At 39.2% G+C, this 26,086-nt stretch overlaps 1 long non-coding RNA gene across 1 annotated transcript in view; it reads right to left on the bottom strand.

The window, feature by feature from the left end:
- Positions 1-2,483: 2,483 nt before the first annotated feature.
- LOC141276401 (uncharacterized) overlaps positions 2,484-26,086 on the bottom strand; it is an 82,447-nt gene continuing 58,844 nt past the window's right edge. Inside the window, exons 3-4 of the long non-coding RNA XR_012325901.1 lie at positions 10,058-10,117; positions 2,484-2,525 (exon numbers count right to left, since the gene is read on the bottom strand). This is a non-coding gene — a long non-coding RNA (uncharacterized lncRNA). The remainder of the gene's footprint in view (positions 2,526-10,057; positions 10,118-26,086) is intronic.

Below are 26,086 nucleotides of genomic sequence, written 5' to 3'. Positions count from 1 at the left end.
TTCTGTTACGTTGGAAGCCTACTTTCAGGTACTAAGTTTTATTTTACTTAGGGTCAAGTTTAAGCTTCTATAGCAAAACTAAGCTGCCCCAACAAAATACAAAGTTTATTTCGCTTTAATAAAACAACCAGTATGAATAGGCAACCTCTGCTCCCTGAAGTCATCCAGGTACCTGGTTAGTGGGACAGTTTTGGCAAACATTAGGTATATCTAAGTTTTCAACAATGGCTGCCTTGTCTCTCCAGAAAAAGGGAAAGATAAGAATAAGTAGAGGAATACTGAGAAATGTAATATCTAGCTGAGTGGCCACATGTTCGAGAAGAAATGGTTAACTGAGTTGAGAGAAGACCTGAGGTCTACTATGGCTTTAGAGCACATGATCAAAATCATATAAACAATATGATTTGACATGGGATATGATACATCATACAACGACATGCTATGCAATGATATATGTTCAAATAAACAAATCCTACTGCAATTTAAGACAAGATTAATAAATCCAGGTTTATAACCCAGATAATCAGTTCTTTGATATTACAAATAATACCATGACATTTAAAAATGTAGTACCACTTAACATGAATAATCCCGGAAATTATGTTCCTGGGTGCTAATAAAAGGTAAAACAGTAACAGCTTAATAAATCTCCAAATAAAATGAGTAACTTCATTCAATTATAGAAGTTTTCTATTTTATAGTTACAGAACAAAAGGAATGAAAAAAATGAGATACTTTGGCATCACTTCAGAAAACTATGGTCTGGATGCTTGTCACATGACCCAACAATAGATCTTTGTAGTGCCTGTGGCTGATATGACTTGAAAAGAGTAATCAAAGCTACAAAATTCAAAATGTTATCATTAACATTCCAAAGCTCTCAGATTTCTGGATGTAAGACCAAATAGAAAACCTTTGGTAATATTGTAGGGACTAACAAATCACTCTTTACTGAATCAAAATAAAAAGTTAAACAGTATGTTTAAGTAATTCATTTAACTGATATATATTACCTGCATCTTCACATATCTTTTCTTCCCACTTCCTATTACTCTATAGGTGGCCAATTCCTCCAGCTCTGTGGTGGTCCCTTTCAGTGAATCTTCAGCTATCTGTTTCTTCTTTCATATCTTCCACTTGGCCTCTCCCTTTCCCCGGACCCTTCCTATGAGCTAACTCCAGCTACTACTAGAGTAGTTATCTTCTCCCAATTGCAGACAGGGTTCTTGAGAGAGCAGTCATTATCCCCTGTGTCCATCTTTAATTTCTATTCTCCCCTCAGCTTTCTAAAATGTTGACTCTATCTATAGTACTCCCTGAATCTGCTCTCACCAGGTCAACAAAAAGTTCTGTTTCCTTAAGGCCTTTGCGTACTTTTCTGTTCTCATCTTACCCAATCCTTTAGTAACTTGTATCATAGTTGACCCATGACCTACTCACTGGCTGCTGTGACACCTCATTTTCCCTCTTTTTCTTTCTACTTTCTGATCATCACTTCTCCCCAGTTCCTTTTGCTGGCTCATCTTTATTTTTGGATGTTGGTATTTCTTAGGAGTCAGTCCTTGAGCATCTTAAATTCTCAGGCAGCACATCCTCCCTGGGCAATCCTATTCTTTCTCATCGTTTCAATTTCTTTCAGTGCACTGATGACTAACAAATGTACACATCAGACCCCGAGTTTTCAGGGTCTTGTATGCATCTGCCCACATGATATCTTCTAAGGGACCTTTCTATGACACCTCAAAACTCAGGATGTCCAACAATATGGTCATCTTACCTAAGCTTGGTTCTCTTTCAATGTTCCTCACCTCAGTAAGCGGCATCCTCCTTCACCAAGTTGTTCACCTGATAAAACTAGAAATGAGCTTGGCAGCCCCATACTCAGGATATTTGCCACCCAGAATAACACCGCCCTTTCTCAACACACAAAAAATTATTTTCAGGAATAATCATGAAATGGAATGAATAGTAATAAAGATTACAACAGATAAACAGTGAAAAATATCTTTATTGAAACCTGCATATATGTAATCATGGTAGAAATTAAATAATATATATGAATTAAAATTATGTTCATAGTAGAAAAAAGAATTTCTTCATATATCTAAAATATAGTAATGTATTTTTTATAAAAATGGTGAAAACTACACCTACATGTTGGTTGTTGCAGTAACGAGTAACATAGTTTCTGTTACTGAGCCTTAAAATTTTCAAATTTGTCAAAGTCAAAATTGATCTTCACATATTCATGCTTAATAGTACAGCAGATTTGTCAATCTTTCTTCACTCACAGTTAAACAACTTTTTAATTAATTTTAATTTTCAAATCTTTCAACAGATATACAAATAGTTGAGAGAAGTCTTAAACAAAAGAGATTTGGCAGAGGTTCATAAAAATCACATTCACAAAATAAAATACAGGAAGTGCAGTGCTGTGCATGTCATTTTTTCTTCAGAATCTATTCTAGCAGGTCTCAGTTGTTCCACAGTCAAAACATTTTAAACACAAATCCTCCAAGTGGTCACTTAGAATGAGAGAATTGAAATAATTCAAGTTCTTTTTCTTCATATTTATAATCATTACACTGTCATTCTTTATTTTACATATACTGTTTAAATGCAGGCATATGCAGTATAACTGGGATTGGAAATATGAAATGTACCCAAAATGAACTAAAAGAAACCTGAAACTTTAGGAACGTACTGCCCAAATGAACTCATATAATTTAGTTCGTATATGTGAGGTGTGGGGAGCCAGATGTATTACTGGCAAAATTCCATATTAACCTCCTTGTAGACAGGCTATAAAGGACAAACTACAAATGTGCTAATTTGAAGTTACATATATATGACTAACTCAACAATAACTACAGGAATTTATAGAACTGAGACCAATAAAAGATTTTTCTGGGAAAAATGTTTTATCAGTAACATTGATTATTGGTGTGATGGAACTATTTATATCCTGATTATGGCGATGGATCCCTAAGTTGTTACAGGTCTAAAAATTCACAGAATTCTACAACAAAAATAACACCCTATGATATATATATATATGTATTAAATTATACATATATAAATTATAGTGGTCATTACACAGGTGTATGCATTTGTCAAAACTTATAGAACCCTTAGAACAAGTGAATTTTATATGTAAATTATATCTAAAATGTTTTAATTAAAAAATGTCTAGAATATAATGATAATGAAGAATAGACCACACTTAGTGGGTTGTATTGTCATTTTAAATGCTCTACAGGCAATATTCTTCCTTGTTGTCTAAACCCAGGGTAGATGGTTCTCATGGGAAAGAACTGAGGGAATCATTACTATGTACACTTGCTGTGGCATTGTAGGGCCCTTCCTAAGGGAGACTTGGCCTTTCCTTCAATTAATGAACTTTGATTCTGAGCGCTAAGTCAGATACAAAAACTATTTAGGAAATCGTGACTCATCATTGAAGCACTGACATCAGCCCTCTGCTCATCCACTCATACACACATATGTACACAGATACACACACACATACATGTGTTGTTGCTTGTTGGTGGGCAATCATCTCATCTTGCCTCCAAGTATCATATGGCTTATTCGTTTGTTATTGCCATAGATCCCTGCAGGCCAGGACTTACTTCTGGCTGCAGTTCTGACCTTGATGTCATATATAAAATGTATTCCACCTTGCCTCTGATGGTTAAATGCTGCCACTGCCACTGGCTCCTACATATTCAAGATTCTATAATCTTTATTGACTTTAGAGAGCCCAGAGCCAGACTAGGCTACAGAAAACAATACTGAACTTATTGGAGTTGCTGGTGCCCCCCTCACCAGACATTTCTCATTGCCTTAGTGAAAGCAATGTCATCTGGGCTCAGCCAAGGAACACAGCTATCTAGTGTCTTCCTGAGTCTTATATAATAAATGGTTTTTAGCATGTTCACCTCTTCTAGTATTTTGATTCCTTCCTTAACATCTGCTTAGGCAGTTTTTGCATCTCCACTTCATTTAATGAGGGCCTTGTTTTGCCAAGTTTCACCAGGATAGCTCCAGGTGCCCCTGTCATTGTGTTAAATTCTCAATCCCATTAGAGCTGCAGTTCTCAAACTGTAGTGTGCATTACAGCCATCTGGAGAGTTTGTTAAATTACAAATTTCTGGGACTCATCCCTAGAGCTTCTGATCCAGGTTGGGGTGGGGCCTAACAATCTGCATTTCTCACAACTTCCCAGGTGATGATGATGCTGTTTATGTGGGGACCAATTTTGAGAACTACTGTATAGAGTCATCATATCAACAGTCTTCCTTTTCCAGCCTTACATTGTCCACCACCCCAGCTAGTATCTACAAGATTCATTCCCAGTTTCTGCCAGTATTTACCATAAGGTTAAGAGAAATCTAGCGCAATATTATTGAGCACTTAAATATCAGAATAAAGGGACAAAGCAAGTATATCATGATTCCAAAATTTTTGCCTTAGGCATCTAAACAGAAACTTGTGCTACTCCTAAGGGGAAAAAAAAGGCAACGTCTGGGACTAGGAGTGAATGAGGCAAGTTCAGTTTTGTACCTGAGGAATATCAACTTAAAGATGTGCAATAGGTAGTAAGATATATGAGACTTCAGCTAAGCAAGAAATATGTCCAGGAGGACACAGGGTAAGGAGATGGAATAAATGGGTCCAGTATGATTGATGTCATAGGAGTGAATGACATCACCCAAAGAAACTCTATTCAGAAAGGGGGCAGGATAAAGGCCAGGGACAGAACACTAGGGAAAATACCCAAAATTAACATGAGTGTTTCCACAAAGGGGAGTCTTACAGATTTACCAGAGCAAAAACCTGGATAGCTAGGAGGGAGTTTATGAAAAAGGAATTAGTCAACAATATTAAAAGCTGAAGAACAGTCAAAGAATATGCGCACTTTGAAGAGTCATTGGCTACATAAGAAATTATGACACTTTGATTAAATTTACCAGTACAGTTTCATAAAGTCTGAGTGTTTTCAGAAGAAGGTTATTGAAGCCTGATTCCAGGGAGGGGGTGGGGTAATGCACGATACTGAATGCTGTTTTTGTTTTGCTTTGTGTTTTGTTTTTGTTTTTGTCTTTGAGGTGCTTGGCTGCTAAGGAAACTGCAGGGAAATGAGAATATTTAGAAAGTATCTTTTATTCTGAAGTCAGATGTGAGAGGAAAAGAATCCCAATGGATGGACTAGATGGTAAGAGTTGAAGAAAACAGACTAACTCCTCAGAATCAACAAAAAGAAAAGAAAAGGAGAAACTGGGAACCCACTGGAGCATTAGAAATATTTCTAAGAACTGAGCAATTCACAGCCTCAAGGAGTTGCCCAATAATTCTTCAACATAAAAATAAAACTTTTTAAAGATTGTGAGAAATATGTAAATATAATGTATTAGCCCTACCTTAGTGATTAATATTATACAGAAAATTTCAACTTATTACAAAACACCAGTGATAACTTCCCTTTGAAAAATGACAAATACAAAACTACACTGAATTTTCGAGGAATTGCAGTGGCCTAAATTCCATTGCTTGCATGTCTGTGGCCTATCCTTCTTCTTAGCACTCTTGATTTGGTCCTTTTATCAATATGTGGCCTGAAAGCAACTTACCTAGATCCTATTAGACTAGCCCCATACAGAAATCTTTTTATAGAACATTATTTAATACCATATCTTGTTTTTTTTTTTTTTTTTTTGTCAAAGGCCAGCAAAAATTAGCCATGTAAATATATGTCAGTATAACCTGTAAAATCATCATTGACGACAGTGTACATTATATCCTGATGTGAGGGCTCAAACATTACCATCCAACATTTATTTCTAGCAGAGTTTCTCTGCCCCGTAGACACTGCATCTCTTATAATCAGACAATTAAGATTTAAGTGCAACTCTTCCTGTTTGTTACACTTCCAAATAGTTCACTGTTAATTTGTGTTTGACATGTCATTTCTCCTCCTTATTTTTTCCTACTTCAACCATGTTACTTTAAATGTTTCTTTCACTGTGAGCTCTTTCAAATACTTTAACAGTAGATAAATATAAATAATATATACATAAATGCATTAAGGATAAATGTAGTGCTAAACTTAAGTCTGAGAGAGGGCTGCCTGTCACAGTCTGGAAGACTTTGATAAAATACCATTTGATACGGGTTGTTAGATTGTTTGGATACAAAATGTGGAAACTACAGAAATTAGGACCAGTCTATCTTCAACCAGGTAAGATAAATTCACCCCAAAACTAGACTCATAACACTCAGGAATTCTTAAGAACCAGGAAGATTCCTTCCAAACAGACTTGAGTGCAATGAATGTACACGTTCACTCCCTAGTGACCAGGACTACAGAAATCCATAGAGGTCTTCTATGCATAGAAAGAAAAATAAGAGAAGATAAAATAAAATAAAATAAAATAATTGAGTACACTCAAATGTGAATTCAGATAGAGACCTCTGATTACACCAATCCCCTCTTCAAAGCAATACTGTAATGTCCATTTTCCTTATATGTGCCTCAAGGGCTCAGAGAAAGGACATGCCTCCTACTGTTTTAAAAATAATTTCAAGGACTTCAGATGGTAGAGAGAGAAAAACTAATTGTATAAAGATAAAGCCTCTAGAGAGTTTTTGTTGATATCGCCTTCATGGAAGAGGAGTTTAAGACACAGTGATTATTAAAACAGGAAAACTCATCCACGCTCTCATTAAAGTAGATAACAAAATGATTTTGCTTAGAGCAACAAATGTGAAATCTCTTAATTTTCTTCCTAAACCATGTGACTCTTTAGCAGCTTAGATAAAAGAAGCAGTTAGAGCAGATGAGCATCAGATCTCCCATTAAAGCAAAGTAAATTGAATTCTAGAGAATCTTGGTTCTTTCAAGTTGGCTGAGGGTACACAGTTCAATACAAAAACCATTATACTACTTACCACGCTACAAAGTTCTCCAAATCATTTATAGGGGCTGAGCCCGAACGAATGGCCCCAAGCTTGCCTGCTTCATTGTCAATAAATCCAAGCCCTCCTCAGACATTATTGAATTGTTCTGGCAGTCATACACAGCACATATCTCCTTTCTCCTTTTTCAAATTTTATAGTCGACTTTTCTAGCTAAACATTTTTCCTTTTCCTTTACCTGCAACACCCCTCATTCTGGCCACCAACATTCACATTCCTACAAGGCTTGGTACGTAGCCTGGAGTCAAAGCATGTGACCCTGCAATCAACAATAGTCTGTTGGGAAGACCCAGCAATAGATCCTAATGCAACCCCACTGTGTCTCACTAACTTCTCATTTCACACCTGGCAAACTCTCCATCAGGATGATTTAAGATTTCACTCCATCCTGAGCACTCGTACTGTAGGACTGGTTCTCTGTTCTAGTGCCAGGAGAGTGGCCATGCCTGGAGCACTTTCATTTCCACTTACCCAAGCTAACCAACTAGAATGATACCAAAAGTAATCCAAATAGAGGATAACCCACAAAGCATTTAAATTTAGTTTGGGGGATTGTTATAAAATTCCTTCTATCATGAAAGTATGGTTATTTTAAATTTGAATTAAGCCTATGCCATAATCCTTAAAGAGACTCCTAATGGGATAGAAGCATATTAATTAGAAGATAGCACTGTTTAGATACTGGCCATCACAAATCTTTGAAATGAGATACAGCTGGTACACTGGATTGCCTGGGTTAACTTGGTACTACTGCACCTGCTTAAGGTTGAGAATTATGTTTCCCAGAATTCCTCTTCTATGCTGTTTTGGGTTAGAGCTGGTCAATGAGATGAATTCACATGAGATTTTAGGGTTTTAGGGTGATCAACCACTCCAGTTTGTCCAGGATGGAAGGGTTTCCAGGGATATAGGACTTTCACTGCTAAAACTGGGAACATTTTGAGCAAATCAGGATGGTTGGTGACCCATTTCAAAAATGGGATTTGAAAAACGGAAGTGATGCCAAGATCATTACCCTTGGAAAACTGTGGGGGTCAGAGTGATGAATAGATGCAGGAGTTTCAGCAGGCCCAGCTTGTCCCTGTTTCTCTCCTCTCCTGATTCCAGCCAGTCCACTCAACCTCTGGCCCTACTGACCAACTCCTATTGGTCAATAGGAGTTGCAAGCCCAGCAGAAGATGCTTGGCTACAAACTCATAGGAGTAGAGTTCCCTTTGGGGAGGGGGTTGTCATAGAGGCAGCAATTTCTAGAGAGCTGCTACTCCAGACCTCTCCACATGCCTCCCTTCTATGGTTCTGCTTCACTAGGCAGACAGGGGTAATGTTCCCTATGTTCCCACAAGCTCTGACTTGCCCAACTGTACCAGCGCTTCAAACAGCATGAGTTACCGTTTGATCCTGTAACTCTCCCCTTCTAGAGTTCACTTCCCAGTTCCTCCTCCTTCTATGTAACTTATTCCCATAACATTTTGTAATGGCATAGTTTTCCTGACTGAACACTGCCTGACCCACCTGAGTACTGAGTAATCATGATGTGGTAGCAAGCGATCACTGTTGAGGAATCAGAAGCATATATCAGGAGCCTAATTACACAATCACAGCAGTAACTAAACTTAACTGCTTTTTCCTCAAAGAAGTTAATTCCACCTCTGCCCCCACCCCCAGTTTTTCTTTTCCCAAAATTACTGATTCCTTTTAATTTTAGCATTTATCACAAGTTGTAAATTTTGTATTTATTTGTGTGATTATTAATTTAATGCCTGCTCTTCCTTACTACCCCACTGAAGACTGGAATCGCATTTGTGCTTTTCAATACCACATACACTGTCTACCTACAGACTACAAAATGCCTGGCACATAGTAGGTGTACAATGAAATACAATGAGTATGTTTAAGTGAATAAATGTAAAGAACTGTGATTTGGAACCTAAGACACTTAAAGGAACACAAAAATAAATTTGTTCTTTAAGTATTAACCACAACATGGGTCTTAAAAGAAGGAAATAATTCTACAGCTCTAAATATTGAGAGCCTTTTTACATTCCATCAGTAACATAACCAATGACCAGGTAAATACTTGTCTTCTTTATTTCCCCCAACAAAGAGAATCAATTACAAACTTCTCTGTTAATCCCCTAAGTACAATGTGAAGTCCATTAAAGGCTCAGAAGTTAGTAACCCTGGAATAGAGAGTAATGTTTATACTATTAAGTGAATAATGGCTCCACGTTGTCTTGAGGAGAAGAATTTTCCTGGCTTGCCATTTGGTTTGTTAGTTGGTTTTAAAACATTTAACTGGTCAGAAAGATGCTCTGCCTGGCATGAATACTAATGTTCCAACAAGAGTACAGAGGAGCAGAGGGTTGCAGTAAAAGTTAGTAACAATTTGCTTTCTGCCTGTCACTTTGGGATTCTGCCCTCAATAAAGTTTTGGAAGTCATTTTAATACTGTAACATTAACATGTGTTAAGTGGACTTAAAGTGCTGTCTATTCCCAGGACACCGGGTAAATATTCCAGCCTAGCCAAAACTTGTCTCTGCGATGAGAAGTGCAATCCTTGAGGCCAAACATTTTCTAAGTCCAGTTTATACTTCACTTTCAGAACCAGTCCATTTTGGATACCACTCATACATCTTTATGACCAACGTTGATAATTAATCTCTGAGTATTAGCCAGAAGTAGAGTTTTCTCAGTATGTCCTAGGACCTGTGCATCAACCCAATCTCAAGACCTTTCCCCTCTCATCTGAAGTCCCAGAAGAGGCAGGTGGACACCCGGGATGCTAACAGAGACTTTACAAGAGTCTGCACCAACAAGCCAAATTCAGCCATCATCACACTTTCTTTACTGAGACGGGGAGGTTAACAAACATACTTTTCCATGGTAAGTTACCCACATCCCACAATGAGTGGGTCCATGAAGCAACCATTGAGCATTAGAGGAAGGATGGCCCTCTGAGAGGCCATCCAAACACCACATTTATTTTCCAGACAGGAAAATGGAGACATAAGGAAAGAAAGGGACAGGTACAGAATTTTCTTTCAAAATAAAAAGAGTGAAAATGAAAGCAGTACTTACTTCTCAGGTCAATGTTCTCGGTGCCTCCTGGAAACCTGCTTTGTGTGAACCACAAGTCACCTGGGGGGATGGAGCCATTGAAGACAAAAAGATGCAGTGAGTGGCTACTTGGCAAGGTTTTGTTCATTTGTTTTATGGCTACCCAGCACCTGGACCCCTTTGCTAAACTAAGTCCTGGTCACACCTGCCTCACACAGTAGAAACCAGGATGGAGCCAGATAACCTCCCTCTTCCTGCCCGTGGCATCTGGGTTTCAGGTCTATTACCTCACTTCAGCCAATCAGATGTCCCTGCCTGGGATACTGGATCATAAAGGAGTAAAAAAACAACAAAATGCAGGGACAGTTGAGAAGTTATTCAGCAGAAAAGCAGAGCGGTGCCAGGACTGTGAGAACTGGGAGGGATCTGAGGTCCAGGGGCAGCGACAGTGAGTGCCCAGTGCCAGGGCAGCATCCTAACCCGTTAACTAGAAGACATGACTTGTTCCAGACTGGGATCTGTTCCTGCCTGTCCTTCCAAATACCTCACCATTCTTAGTTTCTGCTCTTCTTCCAAATCTCATTCTCCAGCCTTCATTGGATTCAGAGATAATCTATTCCTCATGTTTGATTTTACCAGAGCAGACGTGTGACTTCACAGTCTGGCAGCAGCAGTTATGGTGAGGCAGAAAGACACATCTTGAGAAGATAAATGGAGACTAGTTCTGGCTTAACTGCTAGATGGCTGTGTGGCCTTGGGCAAGTCAATCCCCTTCACTAGAACTCAACTTCCTTATTCTATCATCAAAGCACATTGGACTAGATAGTTCTGCCACAACTACAGTATTGGTGCCACCTTTTGTTTAGTATATTGTTATTGATACTTAAGATGATGTCCTTAAAGTTCTTAATACTTCCAATGAATGAATTAAATTTAACAAATCTGTTGAACACACATTTTGTGTCAGGCAGCATGCTAAATGCTGGAAATATAACAATGAAGAGATACGCCATGGTTTCTGTCCTCTTAGGGCTTATGAGGAAGACACATGGCCGGTCTGTTACCATGGGGTAGGGTAAGCATTTTGCTCTAACAAGGACAGGGTGTGCTTAGACAACATTGAATGGGGCCCTACCCAGACTTCGGGAATCAGGGAGTTTTCCCCAGAAATTGTGATTTCTAAGCTCTCTGGCAAGAACTGAAGGATGAGTTAGAAAGGATGGGGAGGTAAATTGTTCCCTACCTAAGGGACAGCACTGACATCAATGGCCAGGAGGCACTAAGATGGGGTCATAGTCAATGGGATGAAGATATGATGTTGATGATATTAAAGTGGTAAATAGGTGCCAGATCAGACTTCACTAGGCAGACCGTGGGCAGGTCTTATTCTAAAAACTAGGAGAATGCTTTAGAGATTCAACTCTCCTTTCCTTCCCCCCTTCCCTCCTTTCCTCCTTCCCTTCACAGAGGCAAGAAAGTAAACAAATGTGTTTTAGAATGATTTCCAGCATCAAAGACTGAATGAAAACATATTTTCAGAGTTAACTAGAAAATTAAATTAAATTAAATTGCTCATTCCTTGAGCCTCTGATTCCCTGAAGTTTCTCTGAAGGTACGTGTTGAATCTATTCCTTGGGAAACACACATCCAGCCCTCGCTACTAAGCTTCTCAGCAGGACAGAACGCTTACCTTTCTGCTCACCTGTCTCACACTTGGGTTATTTGATGCAGATTTTCAAAAATGGCTCATAGATTACAAAGGCATGAAACTGACAAGGAAACCCACTGGAACAAAGGAATTTTAACACATGCTCCCCTGGGTTCCCTGGAACATCTTTCACCCAGAGAGTGCTGCATTTTAACAAACATCCACTCACCCTTTGATCCTCAGAGGAGGTAAGAGTTTTGCTACTAGGGAAGTAGAAGTAGTTTCAACAAGAGTTGATTTTGCCAGTTTCCCCCACAATGTGCTCTTCAGAAAGACATGGAACCAATAAATGGGTTTTAAGTGCTTATAACCTTTATTTTCTTAATTCACCTCCATGTTCTTAGGTTTCCTTATTACTCACTGAGTCTTCTTTGACCAAGACAGAGTCTATCCACGTCCCTCCCAACATCTGATGCTCAGAACCACACCCATGGAAGATCTGACCTGGCCCAGTGCTACAGCACAGCCACCTCCCTTGCCCTGGACTCTGCCTCCCTAGCAATGGAGTTGGTGCACTCTGGCATTTTTGACATTCACATCACACTGTGGACTCCCACCGAGCCTGCTGTCAGTGAAATCTCTAAAGCTTCATCGCAGGTATTGCAGTTTAGCCACTTCTCCCCCATCTCATGTACGATTTGACTTTTGAACCCAAGTGCAGGACCCTCCATTTATCCCTATTAAATTTCATCTTGTTAGATTCAGGCTATTGTTCCAGACTGTCAAAATCATTTTAGATCTTGGTCCTGTCAGCTGTCTCCCTCTTTGCTTTATGTCATCTGCAAATTTGATCAGCATGCTTTCCATGCTTTCATCTAAGTCATCGATGGGAAGGTTGGGGAGCACAGAGGCAAGGACACGGCCCTCTAGGTCACTGGAGATTGCTCTGCAGGTCGCTGCTGATCAATCCATCAGCATTCACTGAGTACTGTCTTTTATCCAGGTTCCAGTTCACTGAGCTATATTGTCAACCAGCCCACATTTCTCCATCAAGTCCACCACAGTAACAGGGGCTACTTTGTCAAATATCTTGCTGATACCAGATACACCTTGCTACATCATTCCTTGATCTAATAATAGAGGGATACGGGGTGCAGAAAATCTAGGAGCACTACTGAAAACATTGATAAATATGGTTTATGTACAGCCGGGTTTCTACGAGAGGGTAGTAACAGAGTTCTGTCATTCCACTAGAAAATGAGTTCCTTAAAGCTAGGAACTCTGTTTTGTCTGTTTGTTCACAGCTGTTTCTCCAGCACCTAGGGCAGTGGCTAACGATACTAGACACTCAAATATCTGTAAAATTACTTAATCAATGAACATAATTTCGGGTGAGCTGTCGCCTAACCCATTCAAAAAGTAAAACATCTGTGGATTTCTAAATGAAGAAATAATAAGATAGGATGCTGGATTTATTCCCTGTCACCTAGACCAGTGTTTGGTAAACTAAAGGCCACAGGCCAAATCAGGCCCACTGCTTGGCTTCATAAATAAAGTTTTATCAAAACACAGACATGTTCATTCACTAAAGTATTGTCAATGGCTGCTCTTATGCTATCATGGCAGAGTCCAATATTTGTGACAAAACTGTGTGGTCCACACAACTGAAAATACTTACACTCTGGATTTGTACAGAAAAAGTTTGCTGACTACTGCCCTAAGGAATTAAATTTAAACTCCTGATATCTAAGACTTTCCATGACCTAACTGTTTGCTAATTTTCTTACTGATCAGGATTAATGCTCTGGAAAAAACATTCCCAAACGTTATCATGCCTGTTATTTTCTCTGTGCCTTTTCCCCACTGTTGGATATTATCAGAATGGCCTCCTATCCAGACCTCCTATCCAGGTCTTTTTCAACATTGCACATCTACACACATAAGAACTGTATGCAAAATAAACATAACTAGGTAGCAAACCTTTGCTGAATGTCTACTATAGACTGAGCACTATATTAGACACTTCACAATTATCTTCACAACAGGAGTACATAGTATCTCCTTTTTTCTACTGAGAAAACTGAGGAATTAAGCAAATTACCCAAAGATTCATAGAGAATAGAGGGTTTGACTGAAGTTTGAGCTAAGCTTCGTCAGAATCCACTTGTAATTTGGTTTGTTTTTGCTCATTGCCTGTTCAGAAATAAGCCAGTTTACAAAAGGGGAGATGGAACATATCCATCTTTCTAGAAATCTTGATTTGAGGATTATATAATCAAATCAATTTTTTTAGATCTTCCATTGATGTGTAAGTCAGCCACAGTCAATTTTATTTTGAAAAGCCATTAACTAGCATGACTTTAAACAATAAAAATTAGTTCAGAAACTATTCATTCAGTTAAAAATCTGAGACAGCAATATTAAGGCAACTGTATTTGAACTACTGTCCTAAGTATAGTCCATTCATATCCAGCCCTAAATCGTACTGTGCTCTTCACTCGGACAGCTCCCATCCCATCTGCCAATGCACAGATGGGCTGGTCTGTGCATATGAGCTTCCCTTTACAAGCTGTATGTAATAGCAACAACGACGAACCTTGTGTGCCTGTCAGGAACCTAGCATGTAGCCCGGTTCTTCCTCACAGTAGCTTTGGGCAGCAGGTAAGAGGCTGGCATTATCTAATCACAGTTTCTATTTATGTCTCTCCATTTCAAATCACTTCCCTAGCCCAGGCCGGTTCTTTCACTCCACTAATAACTAGATTTGAGCTTTCCCTTAAGATCATATTTCATCAACTGTAGCACATCTCTCCTGCTGCTAATGCCATGCTGATCTGCTTTGGCAAGTTTCCAGACCTTCTTTTATCACCTTAAGGGCTACATCCTAGCCAGGCTTTTCTCTCTACCCCTGACCCTTCCATATGCCCCTCTCCCCCACAAGCCCCAGCATCAACCCCCTGCCCAGATGTAATTTCTTATCCATGTCTATTCAAGCAGACACAAAAACAAAAATAGTATTTCCCTGGAAAGAGCTTCATTTCCCATGGCCAAACTTAGCACAGCTCTCACCATCAGGAAGCACTTTCCAGGGTTAGGCTGAATCCCTTGAGTGGACCTAGAGAAACAGTGAGACAGATGTAGAAAAAGGGAAAAAAAAGTCTTATGTGAAAGCACATTTAGGATCTTCTGGGTATTTTGTTAAATAAACACCACAGGGTAATTTGGTATTTATAGAAGGATAAAACCCAACCTTAAAGATGATAGGGCATCAGCAACATTTAATTACTCCCTCAGGTCTCTGCTGTGCAAGGAAGTGCTCACATGACAATTTGGGTGGCTTGTTTTATAAGGTATTGCTTCTCTTCTCCAAGGAAGGCACTGATAGAAATGGCTCGTGAATGGCGGTGAATGTACATTACAAACAGAAACCATCTTCCAGCCACACCAGTTCTCAGCGAAAGGGAATCTGTGTCAGGTTCGTGTGCTTAGCCAAGGGGCACTAGGGAGAACTGACCAGGAGACCAGTTGTTACAGGGTACTGACGCCAGGACAGACCCTTGCAGAGTTCCTAAGTTTCTTAAAAAACAAGAGTGAGGACTTCTGAAAGGAGGACTCCACAGTCTGAAGCTCCCTTCTCCTGATATTGCAGTGCTGTTTGCCAGGGACTGAAAGGATGGGTAAGGTAGGCAGGAACCTCTCTCTCTCTGACAAGGAAACACCAGAAGAACATCTATAGATTCTCATATAACCCTTGTGATCATTTCTGGGCTGTAAGACACTTTGGTTAAAGGACTGGAAAAGGTCTGCAGCCTTGGCATACACAAACTCCTCTATCAGAGGTCTCTCGTACCTTACTCCAATTAGGAATCCACAAATAAGGCTGCCTATGACACTGCAATCTGGATAGAGCCTGCTTGAGTCAGAGTTTCAATAAATATTCCACACCACATTCACCCTGGACACCTCCTCCTGACAGAGCCCCGTGCTTTTTGAGTGGATTCACAATGACTATGATGTTCTCTCTGCTTCCCCCAAAATAGAGTTGCAGTAATGATTATATGGACAGTTGCTTACTTTTAATTTTATAAGTAGGTCAAGAAATAGATCTCTTCTAGGGAGGATGGAAGTTCTGGACAATTAGTATGACATATCTTTGAGAATTCAAGTTCATAGGTTAGGAAATTAAGATTTGTAAACTAGCCCAGTGACTTCACTACTCTATCAATAGACAACAGTTTCCCCAGTAGAAAGATAATGGGGGGGAGGGGGTGAAATGACTGAGCACCAGACCACAGACTCTTCTTCCTATAGCCCTACCCCTAGCAGTTGTCTCTTGCGACCGGATTGCTGAAAAGCACCGCCGTGCCTCTAGTGACTGAACACACTGACAGTGCTCCTTCATTCATGCTCTTCTTTGCCCAAGCCTCACCTCAAATCAAACCAACCACTACAGGCTATTGATCCACCACTTATCTATTTCCTGTTTCCCCCTCCTCACCATCCCCAAAGCTTCTGTCGTGGCAGGCCAGTTCCTTACCACGCTCTCCTGGTTGGAGAGAGCAATCACCCTCTACCTCATCGCACCCTCTCTAGTCTCCCCACGCAAGTCCTAAACACACCACCACTTCAAATCCATATCACAGAGAAAACTCATGACTTTTCTTAAATACAAACCTTACCATAGTATTCCTCTGCTTAAAATAATTCAAATTCATTTTATTTTTAATTTATTTTTTTAACTTTTTATTTTACACTGGAATATTGCTGATTACCAATGTTGTGTTATTTTCAGGTGTACAGCAAAGTGATTCAGTTATACATATACTTGGGTCTACTCTTTTTCAAGTTCTTTTCCTGTTTACGTTGTTACATAATATTGAGCAGAGCTCCCTGTGCTATACAGTAGGTCTTTGTTGGTTTTCCATTTTAAATATAGCAGTGTGTACATATGAATAGCTAGAAAATAAAGTCCGAGGGCTTCCTCAGCTCCACTGCTCTCCGTATCCCCAGAATCTAGCTAACTTATGTATGACTTGCACTTTGGGAAGGAGATGGCATATATATATTTTTTAATTTTATGGACCATCAGGCACATTTTTCAAATTGAACTTTTAGCTTTGTGATAATCGTAGATTTACATGCAGTTTTAAGAAATACTACAGAGAGACCCCTGGTATCCTTTACAGTTTCCCCCCAGTGCTGACATCTTGCAAAACTGTAGTACAAGAAGTATCACAATCAAGATACTGGCAGTAACACAGTCAAGATACAGAATATTTCCATCAGCACAAGGATCCCTTTTATTGCCCTTTAGTAGCCATACTTAACTCTCACCTCTTCCTCTCCCAACCCTTGTCTCTAATTTCTAGCAACCACTGATCTGTTCTCCATTCTTAAATTTTATAATTTCAAGAGTATAATACAAATAAAATCGTACAGTATGCAGCATTTTGGCATCTTTTTTCACAAAGCATAATTCTCTGGAGATTCATCCAAGGTGCTGCCTATATCAATAATTTTTTCCTTTTTATTGCTCAGTTATATTCCATAGTATTGATATACCACAATTTTTTTAAATCTTGCATTTGGTGAAGGATATCTGGGCTGTTTCCAAATTTTGGCTATTAAAAATAAAACTGCTATGCACATCTATGATTCAGTGTTAACATAAATTTCCATTTCTCTGGGAAAACTGGCCCCAAGTGCAATTTCTGAGGTATATGAGAGTTGCATGTTTAGTTTTATAAGAACTGCCAGACATTTTTCCTAGATGATTGTACTATTTTATATTGACACCAGCAATGTACGAGTAAACCAGTTTCTCTGCAGCCTTGAGAACATTTGGTGTTGTCATTATTTTTTTATTTTTAGTTTTAGCTATTCTAATAGACATGTAGTGGTATATCACTGTGGATTTAATTTGTATTTCCCTAATGGTAACTGGTGAACACCTTTTCATATGCTTGATATTTTAAACCCTCTTTGATAAAATATCTGCTCATGTCTTTTGCTCATATTTTTCTTGAATTGTTTTCTTAATTGATGAGTTTGTGAGTTATTTATATACTGAATAACAAATCTTTATAGGATATGTGGTTTGCAAATATTTTCTCCCAGACTGTAGCATAACTGTTAATCCTGTTAACAGAGTTTTTTACAAAACCAAAAAAAAATTGATTTTGATGAGATCTAATGAATCAATTTTTCCTTTTATGGATTGTGATTTGGGGGTCACATCTAAGAGTTGGTTGCCTAGCACTAGATTTCAATAATTGTCTATTTTTTTTCTAAAAGTTTAATAGCTTTACATTTTACATTTAAGTCCATGATTCATTGTGAGTTAATTTTTTTATAAGGTATGAGGTTTAGAGCAAAGACATTTTATTCGGAGGAGACCTTCAAGATGGTGGAGGAGTAGGATGTGGAGATCACCTTCCTCCCCACAGATACATCAGAAATACATCTACATGTGGAGCAACTCCCACAGAATACCAACTGAATGCTAGCAGAAGACCTCACACTTCCCAAAAGGCAAGAAACTCCCCCACGTACCTGGGTAGGGCAAAAGAAAAAAGAAAAAACAGAGACAAAAGAATACAGATGGGACCTGCACCTTTGGGAGGGAGCTGTGAAGCAGGAAAAGTTTCCACACACTAGGAAGCCCCTTCACTGGGGGAGCCTTGGGGTGGTGGTGGGGAAGCTTCAGAGCCACAGAGGAGAGCGCAGCAACAAGGTTGCAGAGGGCAAAGCGGAGAGACTCCCACACAGAGGATCAGTGCCGACCAGCACTCACCAGCATGAGAGGCTTGTCTGCTCACCCGCTGGGGTGGGCAGGGGCTGGGAGCTGAGGCTCGGGCTTCAGAGGTAAGATCCCAGGGAGAGGACTGGGGTTGGCTGCGTGAACACAGTCTGAAGGGGGCTAGTGCTCCATAGGTAGCCAGAAGGGAGTCCGGGAAAAAGTCTGGACCTGCCGAAGAGGTAAGAGACCATTGTTTCCGGGTGCGTGAGGAGAGGGGATTCAGAGCACGGCCTAAATGAGCTCCAGGGACGGGGACGAGCAATGGCTATCAGCGCGGACCTCAGAGATGGGCATGAGACGCTAAGGCTGCTGCTGCCGCCACCAAGAAGCCTGCGTGCAAGCACAGGTCACTATCCACACCTCCCCTCCCGGTAGCCTGTGCAGCCTGCCACTGCCAGGGTCCCGGGATCCAGGGACAACTTCCCCGGGAGAATGCACAGCGCGCCTCAGGCTGGTGCAACATCACGCTGCCCTCTGCTGCCTCAGGCTCGCCCCGCATCCATACCCCTCCATCCCCCCGGCCTGAGGGAGCCAGAGCCCCCAAATCAGCTGCTACTTAACCCCGTCCTGTCTGAGTGAAGAACAGATGCCCTCAGGCGACCTACGCACAGAGTCGGGGGCCAAATCCAAAGCTGAACCCTAGGAGCTGTGCAAACAAAGAAGAGAAAGAGGAATCTCTCTCAGCAGCCTCAGGAGCAGCGGATTAAATCTCCACAATCAATTTGATGTACCCTGCATCTCTGGAATACCTGAATAGACAACAAATCAACCCATAATTGAGGAAGTGGACTTTGGGAGCAACTGTAGACTTGGGGTTTGCTTTCTGCATCTAATTTGTTTCTGTTTTTATGTTTATCTTAGTTTAGTATTTAGAGTTTATTGTCATCGGTAGATTTGTTTATTGATTTGGTTGCTCTTTTCCTTTTTTTTTTAATATATAGACATATATATATTTTTCCTTTTTCTTTTTTTTTGAGTGCCTATGTGTATGCTTCTTTGTGTGATTTCGTCTGTATAGCTTTCCTTTTACCATTTGTCCCAGAGTTCTCTGTCCATTTTTTTTGCTTAATTACTTTTTAATTCTTTTTATTTTTAATAACTTGATTTTATTTTTTATTTTAATAACTTTATTTATTTTTTCCTTCCTTCCTTCCTTCCTCCTTTCCTCCCTTTCTCCCTTTCTCTCTTTCTTTCTTTCTCCCTTTTCTGCTGAGCCATGTAGCTGACAGGGTCTTGGTGATCCAGCCAGGTGTCAGGCCTGTGCCTCTGAGGTGGGAGAGCCGAGTTCAGGATATTGGTCCACCAGACACCTCCATGCTCCACATAATATAAAACAGCGAAAGCTCTGCCAGAGAGCTCCATCTCAACGCTAAGACCCAGTTCCACTCAACGAGCAGCAAGCTACAGTGTTTGACACCCTATACCAAACAACTAGCAAGAAAGGAACACAACCCCACCCATTAGCAGAAAGGCTGCCTAAAATCATACTAAGTTCACAGACACCGCAAAACACACCATCAGACGTGGACCTGCCCACCAGAAAGACAAGATCCAGGCTCATCCACCAGAAGACAGGCACCAGTCCCCTCCACCAGGAAGCCTACACAACCCACTGAACCAACCTCAGCCACTGGGGGCAGACAACAAAAACAACATGAACTACGAACCTGCAACCTGCGAAAAGGAGAACCCAAACACAGTAAGTTAAGCAAAATGAGAAGACAGAGAAACACACAGCAGATGAAGGAACAAGGTAAAAACCCACCAGACCAAACAAATGAAGAGGAAATAGGCAGCCTACCTGAAAAAGAATTCAGAGTAATGATAGTAAAGATGATTTAAATCTTGGAAATAGAATGGAGAAAATATAAGTAACGTTTGAAACAGACGTAGAAGAACTAAACAGCAAACAAACAATGATTAACACCACAATAAATGAAATTTAAAATTCTCTAAAAGGAATCAATACCAGAATAACTGACGCAGAAGAACGGATAAGTGACCTGGAAGATAAAATAGTGGAAATAACTACCACAGAACAGAATAAAGAAAAAAGGATGAAAAGAATTGAGGACAGTCTCAGAGACCTCTGGGACAACATTTAACACACCAACATTTGAATTATAGGGGTCCAAGAAGAAGAAGAGAAAAAAAAGGGACTGAGAAAATATTTGAAGAGATTATAGTTGAAAACTTCCCTAATATGGGAAAGGAAATAGTCAATCAAGTCCAGATAGCACAGAGAGCCCCATACAGGATAAATCCAAGGAGAAACATGCCAAGACACGTATTAAACAAATGATCAAAAATTAAATACAAAGAAAAAATATTAAAAGGAGCAAGGGAAAAGCAACAAATAACATATAAGGGAATCCCCATAAGGTTAACAGCTGACCTTTCAGCAGAAACTCTGCAAACCAGAAGGGAGTGGCAGGACATATTTAAAGTGATGAAAGGGAAAAACCTGCAAACAAGATTACTTTACACAACAAGGATCTCATTCAGATTTGACAGAGAAGTTAAAACCTTTACAGACAAGCTAAAGCTAAGAGAATTCAGTACCACCAAACCAGCTTTAAAACAAAGGGTAAAGGACCTTCTCTAGGCAGGAAACACAAGACAAGGAACAGACCTACAATAACAAACCCAAAACAATTAAGAAAATGGGATATCGATAACTACCTTAAACGTAAATTGATTAAATGCACCCACCAGAAGACACAGACTGGCTGAATGGATACAAAACAAGACTCGTATATATGCTGTCTACAAGAGACCCACTTCAGACCTAGGGACACATACAGACTGAAAATGAGGGGATGGGAAAACATATTCCATGAAAATGGAAATCAAAAGAAAGCTAGAATAGCAATTCTCATATCAAACAAAATAGACTTTAAAATAAAGACAATTACAAGAGACAAAGAAGGATACTACATATTGATCAAGGGATCAATCCAAGAAGATATAAAATTGTAAATATTTATATACCCAACAGGAGCACCTCAATACATAAGGCAACTGCTAACAGCCATAAAAGGGGAAATCGACAGTAACACAATCATAGTAGGGAACTTTAACACCCCACTTTCACCAATGGACAGATCATCCAAAATGAAAATAAATAAGGAAACACAAGCTTTAAATGATACATTAAACAAGATGGACTGAATTGGTATTTATAGGATATTTCATCCAAAACAACAGAATACACTTTCTTCTCAAGTGCTCATGGAACATTCTCCAGGATAAATCATACCTTAGGTCATAAATCAAGCCTTGGTAAATTCAAGAAAATTGAAATCATATCAAGTATCTTTTCTGACCACAATGCTATGAGACTAGAAATCAATTAGAGGAAAAAATCTGTAAAAAATACAAACACATGGAGGCTAAACAATACACTATTAATAACCAAGGGATCACTGAAGAAATCAAAGAGGAAATCAAAAAATACCTTAAAACAAAGGACAATGAAAACACTATGACCCAAAACCTATGGGATGCAGCAAAAGCAGTTCTAAGAAGGAAGTTTTTAGCAATACAATCCTACCTCAAGAAACATCTCAAATAAACAACCTAATCTTACAACTAAAGCAATTAGAGAACGAAGAACAAAAACACCCTAAAGTTAGCAGAAGGAAAAAATCATAAAGATCAGATCAGAAATAAATGAAAAAGAAATGAAGGAAAGAATAACAAAGATCAATAAAATTAAAAGCTGGTTCCTTGAGAAGATAAGCAAAATTGATAAACCATTAGCCAGCCTCATCAAGAAAAAAAGAGAGAAGACTCAAATCAATAGAATTAGAAATGAAAACGGAGAAGTAACAACTGACACTGCAGAAATACAAAGGATCATGAGAGATTACTACAAGCAACTATTTGCCAATAAAATGGACAACCTGGAAGAAATGGACACATTCTTATAAAAGCACAACGTTCCAAGACTGAACCAGGAAGAAATAGAAAATATAAACAGGCCAATCACAAGCACTGAAATTGGGACTGTGATTAAAAATCTTCTAACAAACAGCCCAGGACCAGATGGATTCACAGGTGAATTCTATCAAACAATTAGAGAAGAGTTAACACTTAACCTTCTCAAACTCTTCCAAAATAACAGAGGGAGGGGAGGGAGGAACACTCCCAAACTCATTCTAGGAGGCCACCATCACCCTGACACCAAAACCAGACAAAGATGTCACAAAGAAAGAAAACTACAGGCCAATATCACTTATGAACATAGATGCAAAAATCCTCAACAAAATGCTAGCAAACAGAATCCAACAGAACGTTAAAAGGATCATAAAACATGACCAAGTGGGGTTTCTCTCAGAATGCAAGGATTCTTCAATATACGCAAATCAATCAACGTGATACACCTTATTAACAAATTGAAGGATAAAAACCATATGATCATCTCAATAGATGCAGAAAAAGCTTTCAACAAAATTCAACACACATTTATGATAAAAACCCTCCAGGAAGTAGGCATAGAAGGAACTTACCTCAACATAATGAAGGCCATACATGACAAACTCACAGCCAACATCGTTCTCAATGGTGAAAAACTGAAACCATTTCCACTAAGATCGGGAACAAGACAAGGCTGTCCACTCTCACCACTGTTATTCAACACAGTTATGGAAGTGTTAGCCACAACAATCAGAGAAGAAAAAGAAATGAAAGGAATCCGGAAAAGAAGAAGTAAAGCTGTCACTGTTTGCAAATGACATGATACTATACATACAGAATCCTAAAGACGCTACCAGAAAACTTCTAGAGCTAATCAATGAATTTGGTAAAGTTTCAGGATACAAAATTAATGCACAGAAATTTCTTGCATTCCTATACACTGATGATGAAAAATCTGAAAGAGAAATTAAGGAAACACTTTACCATTGCAACAAAAAGAAAAAAATACCTAGGAATAAACCTACCTAAGGAGACAAAAGACCTCTATAAAGAAAACCATAAGACACTGATGAAAGAAATTACAGATGATACAAGCAGATGGAGAGATATACCATGTTCTTGGATTGGAATAATCAACATTGTGAAAATGACTATACTACCCAAAGCAATCTACAGATTCAAAGTAATCCCTATCAAACTACCAATGGCATTTTTCACAGAACTAGACAAAAAAATTTCACAATTTGTATGGAAACACAAAAGACCCCAAATAGCCAAAGCAATCTTGAGAAAGAAAAAATGAAGCTGGAGGAATCAGGCCCCCAGACTTCAGTCTATACTACAAAGCTACAGTAATCAAGACAGTATGATACTGGCACAAAAATAGAAATATACATTAATGGAACAGGATAGAAAGCCCAAAGATAAACCCACGCACATATGGTCACCTTATTTTTGATAAAGGAGGCAAGAATAGGCAATGGAGAAAAGATAGCCTCTTCAACAAGTGGTGCTGGGAAAACTGGACAGCTACATGTAAAAGAAAGAAATTAGAACACTCCCTAACACCATACACAAAAATAAACTCAAAATAGATTAAAGACCTAAATGTAAGGCCAGACACTATAAAACTGTTGGAGGAAATCATAGGCAGAACACTCTATGACATAAATCACAGTAGGATCCTTTTTGACCCACCTCCTAGAGAAACGGAAATAAAAACAAAAGCTTTTAAGTTTCATGGGACCTAATGAAACTTAAAAGCTTTTGCACAGCAAAGAAACCTTAAACAAGATGAAAAGACAACCCTCAGAATGGGAGAAAATATTTGCAAATGAAGCAACTGACAAAGGATTAATCTGCAAAATATACAAGCAGCTCATGCAGCTCAATATCAACTAAACAAACAACCCCATCCAAAAATGGGCAAAAGACCTAAACAGACATTTCTCTAAAGAAGATATACAGGTTGCCAATAAACACATGAAAGAATGCTCAACATCATTAATCATTAGAGAAATGGAAATCAAAACTACAATGAGGTATCACCTCACACCAATGAGAATGGCCATCATCAAAAAATCTACAAAAAATATATGCTGGAGAGGGTGTGGAGAAAAGGGAACCCTCTTGCGCTGTTGGTGGGAATGTAGATTGATACAGCCACTATGGAGAACAGTATGGAGGTTCCTTAAAATGTTAAAAATGGAACTACCATACGACCCAGCAATCCCAATACTGGGCATATACCCTGAGAAAACCGTAATTCAAAAAGAGTCATGTACCACAATATTCATTGCAGCTCTATTTACAATAGCCAGGACATGGAAGCAACCTAAATGCCCATCAACAGATGAATAGAGAAAGAAGATGTGGCACATATATACAATGGAATATTACTCAGCCATAAAAAGAAACAAAATTGAGTTATTTGTAGTGAGATGGATGGATCTAGAATCTGTCATATAGAGTGAAGTAAGTCAGAAAGAGGAAAACAAATACCATATGCTAACACATATATATGGAATCTAAAATAATATATATATGTTTCTGAAGAACCTAGGGGCAGGACAGGAATAAAGACGCAGATGTAGAGAATGGACTTGAAGGCGCTGGGTGGTGGGAAGGGTTAGCTGGGATGAAGTAAGAGAGTGGCATGGACTAATAAATACTACCAAATGTAAAATAGATAGCTAGTGGGAAGCAGCCGCATAGCACAGTGAGATTAGCTTGGTGCTTTGTGACCACCTAGAGGGGTAGGATGGGGCGGGGGGAGGGAGACGCACAAGAGGGAGGAGATATGGGGACATATGTATGTATTATAGCTGATTCATTTTGCTATAAAGCAGAAACTAACACACCCTTTATGAAGCAATTATACTGCAATAAAGATGTTTTAAAAAAAGAGTCACGTGCCACAATGTTCATTGCAGCTCTATTTACAATAGCCAGGTCATGGAAGCAACCTAAGTGTCCACAACAGATGAATGGATAAAGAAGATGTGGCATATATATAAAATAGAATGTTACTCAGCCCTAAAAAGAAATGAAGTTGAGTTATTTGTAGTGAGGTGGATGGACCTAGAGTCTATCATACAGGGTGAAGTAAGTAAGAAAGAGAAAAACAAATACCGTATGCTAACACAGATATATGGAATCTAAAAAAAAAAAAAAAAAAAGTGGTTCTCATGTTCCTACGGGCTGGACAGGAATAAAGACGGAGACTTTAGAGAATGGACTTGAGGACACGGGGAGAGGGAAGGGTAAGCTGGGATGAAGTGAGAGAGTGGCATGGACATATATACACTACCAAATGTAAAATAGGTAGCTAGTGGGAAGCAGCCACATAGCACAGGGAGATCAGCTGGGTGCTTTGTGAACACCTAGAGGGGTGGGATAGGGAGGGGGGGAGGGAGATGCAAGAGGGAGGGGATATCTGGATATATGTATACGTATAGCTGATTCAGTTTGTTATACAGTAGAAACTAACACAACATTGTAAAGCAATTATACTCCAATAAAGATGTTAAAAAAAAAAAAAGACCTTTTACTCTTTTTCCTTCCTCCTTCCCTATTTTTCTTTTTCCTGCCGGTGGATGCCCAATTGCCCTAGCACCATTTATTGAAAAGGCATAGCAGGCATTTTTAAATTGTAACCTCTCCATTTGGACTTCTCTCTTGGTTC

Source organism: Tursiops truncatus, chromosome 14 (genome assembly GCF_011762595.2).
Source record: "Tursiops truncatus isolate mTurTru1 chromosome 14, mTurTru1.mat.Y, whole genome shotgun sequence".
NCBI lineage: Eukaryota > Metazoa > Chordata > Mammalia > Artiodactyla > Delphinidae > Tursiops > Tursiops truncatus.
The sequence above is the reverse complement of the archived record's forward strand: the minus strand, read 5'-3'. Positions and strand labels throughout refer to the sequence as shown.